Below are 8,573 nucleotides of genomic sequence, written 5' to 3'. Positions count from 1 at the left end.
GTAATATTTTTTTTAAAGAAATATGAAGTGATTAATATTAGAGGAACTGATGTGTGTATAATTTATTATAGAAATAGTAAGGCTTAAATTTTGAAGTGATCAATGTTGAAGGAATTGATATTATTATGATTGTATAATCAGTGAGGCTTTGTATTGTCAATTTGAATGAATTAGTATTAATACCTATTCTATCAACATTTTAATATTGATATTGATATTTTTTCAATGAATAATTATAAAGTAATTGATATTAGAGTAATAACTGATGTTAGTATGATTATATGTAGAATCAGTGAATTTAGTATTAATAATAATATAATAATATAATAATATGGTACATCAATAATAATAAATTTCAAGTAAATTTATTATTATTATTATTATTATTATTATATTATTATTATTATTATTATTATTATTATTATTATTATTGATTTATTGAACTCATGTATCAATTTCCTGAACATGAATTTTTAAAATCACTTGAGTTCTTATACTAGACATTACACAAAGGCCTAATAAATACACTCACAGAAGCAAAATAAAGGAACTACATAAATCACAAAAGTACATAAAATTGCATAACAATTTAGCATCTTAAAATTGCATTGATAGCACTAATGCAATATCAAACGTTGAAAATGTAGCTGCAACTTCATAATCTGAATTTTTTAGTTCAACTGTGAAACACAACATTGAAAAAATTTCATCTTATAGTAAAATTATAAGTAGATGATGATCAATATGATGCAATGGTAATGGTACAATATATGACAATTATAATCCCAAAAAATGCCTGACATAACATTCAAGTGACTAGAATGCATTAAATAACATAATTCCAACACATTTCTGACATAATGTTCAAGACATATAGTAAAAATGCATCAAGTAACCACACATAACCTGTTCAAGATGCAACATAGATCTTTCTAAGCATGCAATGAACCAGAACATATGTAAGAAACAGTGCAAAAACAAATGTTGATAAAATTCTCAACTTGTTCTAGAAGCAACAAAGATCATTCAAAACCTGCACACAGTTAACATGGAGAAAAAGAAGTCAGCTTTTGAGAAGATGAATCTGAAACATAGGACTTGTAACAGAAACACAAGAAACAAACACAATGTAGATAAAAAACACAAATTAGAAATGTAAAATGATCACTAAACGCATGCACAGAGTGAAAATGAAAAAATAACTGAGATCTAATGTATATTTGAGAAGAGATGCTGCGATGAACCTGAAACATATGGTACTTGAAAACAAATAAATTGTATAATATAAATTGTAAAATAGAATAATTTTGATATTAGTAACTATTTCATGCACACTAAATAGTTTTGAACATGTGTACACTGGAGAAGAGAAGCCACGATGTACCTGAAACATATCAAGAAACAGACCGATTGTTTGCCCTACAACATCTATGAGAGTTCTTCCTCTCGAAGATTCTTATTGGAGAATTCTTGGATTTCTAAAGAATATCTCTTATTTTTTTCAAGGGTCTTTACTTAAATCTAAACTAGGTATAGCACTACCTGAACTACCAGAGTCCTGGTAGTTCATGTAGTGTTATATTCGATGTGCCCTACAGCATCTATGAGAGTTCCTTTTCCTCAAAGACACTTATCAGAGAATTCTTGGATTTCTAAAGAATATCTCTAATTTTTTTCAAGGGTCTTTACTTAAATCTAAACTAGGTATAGCACTACCTGAACTACCAGAGTCCTGGTAGTTCATGTAGTGTTATATTCGATGTGCCCTACAGCATCTATGAGAGTTCCTTTTCCTCAAAGACACTTATCAGAGAATTCTTGAATTTCTCAAGATCTCCAATTTTTTTCAAGGGTCTTTACTTAAAACTAAACTAATCTAAACTAGGTATAGCACTACCTGAACTATCAGGATCCTGGTAGTTCAGGTAGTGCTATATTTGATGTGCCCTACAGCATCAATGAGAGTTCCTTTTCCTCAAAGACACTTATCAGAGAATTCTTGAATTTCTCAAGATCTCCAATTTTTTTCAAGGGTCTTTACTTAAAACTAATTAAAACTAGGTATATCCATCACTACCCGATCTACCAGGAGTGATGTGCCCTACAACATCTATGAGAGTTCCTTTTTCTCATAGACACTTATTAGAGAACCCTTTGAAAATCTCAAGAATATCTCCAATTATTTACAAGAGTTTTTACTTGACACTAAACTAAACTATGGCACTACCAGAAACGAATGTTTATACCCTACAGTATCTATGAGAGTATATTACTCTCAATAATACTTAGTAGAGTAGAGTGGAGAGATCCTTGAATTTCTCAAGAATATCTCCACTTTCCAGCATCTCTAAGGGTCATCTACCCTCTTCGATGTAAAGATTTGTGTATTTCCTTTATCGATATAGTATTACTTATAGACTGAATTGCATGCAAGTTAACTCCTAAATTAGGTTAGAAATCAGTTCAACCCCAAGCTAACAAAGATAGCATTGATCTCAAGTTCCCCGCCAACTAGCAAAGGCTAGAGGCTTTACTTTCAGTTTCCCCGCCAACTAGCAAAGGCTAGAGGCTTTACTTTCAGTTTCCCCGCCAACTAGCAAAGGCTAGAGGCTATATTATCCCTTCCCCCACCAACTAGCAAAGGCTAGAGGCTTTACTTTCAGTTTCCCCGCCAACTAGCAAAGGCTAGAGGCTATATTATCCCTTCCCCCACCAACTAGCAAAGGCTAGAGGCTATATTATCCCTTCCCCGCCAACTAGCAAAGGCTAGAGGCTTTACTTTCAGTTTTCCCGCCAACTAGCAAAGGCTAGAGGCTATATTATCCCTTCCCCCACCAACTAGCAAAGGCTAGAGGCTACATTATCCCATCCCCCGCCAACTAGCAAAGGCTAGAGGCTTTACTTTCAGTTTCCCCGCCAACTAGCAAAGGCTAGAGGCTACACTTTGCTAATATTCATTCAGTCTTAAAACTAAACTTAGATCTATGATGTCTTAATTCTAATTCTCAACTCAAATTCTATTATTCTCTTTTCTAAGTTTGCTGAAGGCACTGTCATCTAATATTTGCACAGCCAGTCTCATAGAACAGATCAGACCAGGCCACAGTGTAATAGTACTCCACCTGCCCATCAAATTAGTGCTGTACTGAGCCCGCAACCATCATGAAAAAGCTGTGGAACCACCACAAAGGGCACTGATCAGAAATGAAATACTCGACTGACAACTGCAAATAGCCTATCGGGACCCTGACCACTCAACCCCAATTCATAGTGATTGTCTTACTCACAGTCAACCACAAACCACAAACAAACAGTGCACAAGTCCGTCTAGTTGTTGGCACGGAAATGCGATCTGCAGGTCAGTTGACTCTAACTTGAAAGCACCCATTGGACTCAGAACCAACCAGACGGAGCTTGACACTGCCGAGAGGGTAGGCTGAACTGTTTTATAATAGTAACCACCACAAACATCCCTAACATATGTATTATGGGAGAGTGTTAGAAAATTCTAGCCTGTCATATATAAATACCAGATAACTCATACCAAATTCACCGATCCATATCTTATTGTAGTAGAGCTGTTCTTCATGAATAACTGATGTCTTCTGATAATCTTTACTTCAGTTGTATATCAATCCTGGAGGAATAAGGAAAACTAGATTAATAATCATAATATATTAATAAATAGTGTGTTTTGTCAACTTTATAAATAGATAATATATGATTATATCTTATGGAATAGAAATGTATTTTCTTATTAAAGTTTGTTTCTCAAATTTAAAAGACCAGACTAATTAGAAAAATAGGTATCGAATTTTAAACTATTTGCCAAACCTCAAAAAAGTATGCCTAAAAAAAGATAACTTGATCAAATAATATTGAATTTATATAACTATAAAAAATAAAACATTGTAAATAGCATAACTAATTAAAAATATAGGGCAGACTTTCATTGAAATAATCAAATTATGCATTAATATAGACTAGCATGATTTGAATTAAAATGATAAGACAATTTGTTGTTTTAAAATATATTTTGAAATATTGAGAAGGCTAATATCTATGTTCAAAAATATTTTAAAAACAGAAGTACAGTATTGAAATAGAAAATTGGAAAAAATGTACTTTATAATGTATGTGGTAATTTCAAAATTTCAACAAAGTTGAAGTTTAATAATAAACAAATTAATAATAATAATAAACCGGCTAAAATGAAAGCTTCAAAGAAAGTTCATTTCAAAATTAGAATTTACACTTGAAAAAAGATACTTCAACTAACCTTTAAAGCAAGAAGTAGCGTAGGAAAAAATTACAATGTTTCATATTTACTTCAATAACCACTAAATTATCACTTTATTTGATTGTAGACTGTACTAATTAAATACAGCTTGTAATAATATAAACACTTGCAAAGAATAACACGAAACGACTTTCACAACTCAGACTCAACTTGGTGTGACTTGGTACAGAGACTACTGGAACTGAATTTGTTGTCTGCTTTATCCAGCTGATTGTGATTTCCACTGCCTGCCTGGTACCTGCTCAGCTGTTTCATCAGTGATGTTGAATATTGTTATCATGAAATATTCACACGATAAAAAATATCACTTGTTATAAAATACTCTTAATAACTTGAAAAACTATTCATAAAACATAATATGATTTTCTTCCTTTCAAATTCAAATTTTAAAGTTCAGCCTTTCTGAAAGCACCCTGTCTGAAAAACTATTTTCGAAAATTTAAAATTGTTCGCACAGATAGTGAACGTTTTATGATTATCCGAAAAGTTAAATTTGAATTTGATCAATACTTTGTATAACAGTACTTGTATTATGTTTTTTGGAAATAACTGAATTGAATAATTGAATAAACTTTTGTGAATTACTAGCAGAATAAGGTCAGCCCCAGTCGCTGGCCTAGTAAGCTGGCAAACCACCCATCCACACATTGGCCTCCATTGGGTCAATATCTAGATGCAACATAATAGCTAGTAGTTTTGTGAACAGTATAACTCGCGCAGTTATAAACCACAGCCTCCTCATGTACTGTCTATCAGAGTAAATCCTGTCTGTAAAAATCCTGTCAGAGTAAATCCTGTCTGCGAGATATCGGTGTGAAAACGGCTAATGGATGTTGGGGTTGGTGTATTAAAAATGCTTACATCAAGAGCTACTCCTCATCTCCTTTTATACATAATGGCAACAGTCAGCCCAAGCTGAAAGCAGAGAAATATGTTATTTGGTCTATGTTAGACTCTTTTGAGTGAGAGGTCATGTTATTTTAGTTATTAATTGCATGCTTCATTGCATGCAGATAATGGTGCATTTAATAGTGCATAAAAATTGCATCCAATTGATAATCCACTTGACAGCTGATTTAAGATGAAAATTCTATAGTCTGATTATAAGACTACTACCTACTCCACCATCGTTTACGGGTGAGGGAGAGTTATGATGCAGAAGAGTGGTGGTAACCAATGCTAAATAGCATTACTGAAATCGCATATTTTTGAGAATCACATTCTCAAAACTGAAGTGAACTGAGGATGAAACTGATGAAGCAGTAGTCTACCTTATTCAAACTTGGCGCGCTCGCAATAAAAGCGTTTCCCTTTGGTTTCTTCACTTTTTTTGTATTTATTTTTAAAATTTTCAATTTAATAATATAGGCTACACATTACATATCAATTTCTGTCCAGTCATCGGCGAATCCAGAGATGACCGGATGCCTCGCCTCTGCGTACCGGTAATAGATATTATGGACTTGAGCAGGTGCTTGGAATTCTTATTTCCAAAAAACTTCTTCTCTACTTCTAAAACATCACATATTGGAATGGAAAACAGGCAAAAGCCTGGAATTCTTCTATTCCTGACTTTAGTTTATTAAATAGTCCAAATCGGATTTATGTTCAACACAGTTTTTCATATTAAGAAATTTTGTGATTTTGCAAATTCATTGCAAGTCAGCGAAAGCAATAAAGGTATATTGGATAACAGAAACAGCCAAGTCAGCATGAATATCTATATAACACTCAGGGGAGGTTGAAAAAGCGTCTTAAAAATGTTTTTGAAAATTCATAGATATTGTTCAAGCATTCATACCCATGACATAGAAATAAACATTTGGAATTGGATACTTATCAAAAACATGTCAAGTAGGTGTTTGTTTGGTTTCCACAATATCTATTTCTGGTAGTCAATTTGATGTTGTATGAACGTGGCGTTTTAGATTTGTACATTTCTGAAATTCAAGTTAACATGAGTTCATTGAATGATTTGAAAAATTGAAAAGTTGAGAGAAGTAGTTCTCTCAATTATCATAATAATTTGTAGAATTTTCTACAATCGAAGCTCAGCTACTATAGTTTTTATGTTGCATAAGTCTATTATTATTTCAGAGGAAGTGTTAAAATATAATCCATTCATTCCATTTTTTTCTATTATAGAGAAGTGAAGTTGAATATAATCATGATTCATAGAATATTAAGGCTGTGCAAAGGCTAAAAATCTGGTGTGGTGCACTCACACTACTTTCCTTGCCGTTATGAAAATTGATCACCTGACGCTAGTCTTCACGCGCATCTCAAGTCTACTTGGACGATCCAGTCGGGGGTCCAGACTAAACGTCTGGCTAAACGGATATGGCAAGCGAAGCTTGCCTGACGGCTAGTAATATAATATTCCCAGGAATAGCTCTGATTGAAGTAGCAGTGTCCAATCAATTTTTCCGCGATAATGAATTTCAATCTTCAATTTGGTGCCAACCTAACAAAGTCAACTCACCCTTAAATTATTATTTTAGTTACCAGTTAACAACTGTTTCGAAGAGTACTCTCTCTAGATTATAGTTCTATATTATCATATGGTATGGACATTTCAATTTATTATAATTAGAGATTGGAATAAAAAGAGTATACATGCTAAAGACAACTTTAAACCTTAAAAACCACCCTTAGAGTTAAAATTTCTCAAAATCCGTTCTTAGTGCGCCTCTAAAGGCCAACTCAACATACTATCAAATTTGAAGTTTTTGGTCCGGTAGATTTTTAGTTCTGCGAGTGAGTGAGTCAGTCAGTCATTGAGTGAGTGCCATTTCGCTTTTATATACAGCATAAATAGATATCTGAGCCAGCTGGTGACAGGACAATAACGCTGGAGACATACGAGGTCTGCTATCTCTTCATAGTGAATCATTTTATATAATCAACAGTTTGCATATTGGATAATCACATTTTCTCGAATTTCGAGCTTATTTCAATTTTAGGTGAAAATGTTACTGAACATTAATTGTGGAGATTTTCATGCTCAATCTTTCCCACTCAAATTTTTTGTTTAAATTGTATCTAAAGCCTGATAATTGAGAATCAAAAATCAAACTTTGCATAGATGGGGCGAAGCTCCTGAAATTTTCACAGATGTGGGACTTGTGGCTATGACAGAGCTTATCAATGACAATTTTATGTATAAATTTGATCAAAATCGTTGGAGCCGTTTTTGAGAAATCGCCAAAAACCCTGTTTTTGACAACATTTTCACTATTTCAACCGCCATCTTGAAATGCATTTGATCGAAATTGATCGTGTCGGATCCTTATATTGTAAGGACCTTACGTTCCAAATTTCAAGTCATTCCGTTGAGTGGGAGATGGAGAATCGTGTACACAGTCGCACATACTCATACAAACTTTCTACTCGTGATATTTTCTAAAGTTTTTCGATTTGTATATCATCAAGCTATCAAATGAGAAGTTTTCTCAGGAAAACATTTTTGTTGTCCGATCATTACTTTTAGAGATATGAGCGCTGAAGTTTGAATTTTTGGGACAGAACATTTCAAATTTGGCGCTCATATTTCAAAAATAATGATCGGGAAAAAATGTTTTCCTGAGAAAACTTTTTCATTTTGATAGCTAGATGATCTACAAATCGAAAACTTTGGAAAATATCGCGAGTGGAAATTTATTTTTAGCCTTTGCACAGCCTTTGCAAGATATGAAATACGCAGAACGTTCTGCTACTATATATAGAGAAAATTTTCTTCTTCAACTCCTATAAATTATGATTACCTGTAATATTACAAATCTTGCTTTTCAACCTATTATATTGAATCAGAGCAAAATAGTTATTTTGCATCTAGGACTAAGTGCAACTTTTTCTCCCTGAGGGAACTGTTGTTGCCCGATGGCGTACCGAGGGCGACAATTTCCCGGAGGGAATAAGTACTTTAGTCCGTGATGCACACAACATTTTTCCTCACCTACACCAATACCTATACCAATGAATAATTTGTATAATTATTGAATATTAAATAAAAGTTCGCATAAACGAAACGTACCTTTAGATGAACGCTCTCGTAGAGATGCCGATGACGTTAGAGGTGTGTACTTTTTCATATCCACGTTAGAGGTGTGTACTTTTTCATATCCACCACGGTTTACTAACCTAACAATCGAAATAGAGCTACTTATTCCTAGAGCTAAATATTCCAAAGATCGAAATAGAGCTCTTTTAGCACCTTGAAATTTGGACAATATGAATGTCAACATGCTTGCCGTCGTCGACTGCGGAAAAGTTC

General features: G+C 33.5%; 1 long non-coding RNA gene across 1 annotated transcript; it reads right to left on the bottom strand.

Moving 5' to 3' along the window:
• Positions 1-1,109: 1,109 nt before the first annotated feature.
• LOC111055854 lies at positions 1,110-4,351 on the bottom strand. The gene is made up of 3 exons (XR_005574118.1): positions 4,280-4,351; positions 3,545-3,637; positions 1,110-1,384 (listed from the first exon to the last, which is right to left on the bottom strand). It is a non-coding gene; the product is annotated as an uncharacterized LOC111055854 (long non-coding RNA).
• Between the last annotated feature and the right edge of the window lie 4,222 nt (positions 4,352-8,573).

This window comes from Nilaparvata lugens, unplaced genomic scaffold, assembly GCF_014356525.2.
Source record: "Nilaparvata lugens isolate BPH unplaced genomic scaffold, ASM1435652v1 scaffold7762, whole genome shotgun sequence".
NCBI classification, from domain to species: Eukaryota; Metazoa; Arthropoda; class Insecta; order Hemiptera; family Delphacidae; genus Nilaparvata; species Nilaparvata lugens.
Note: the sequence above shows the minus strand (reverse complement) of the source record. Positions and strands in the feature narration are given on the sequence as shown.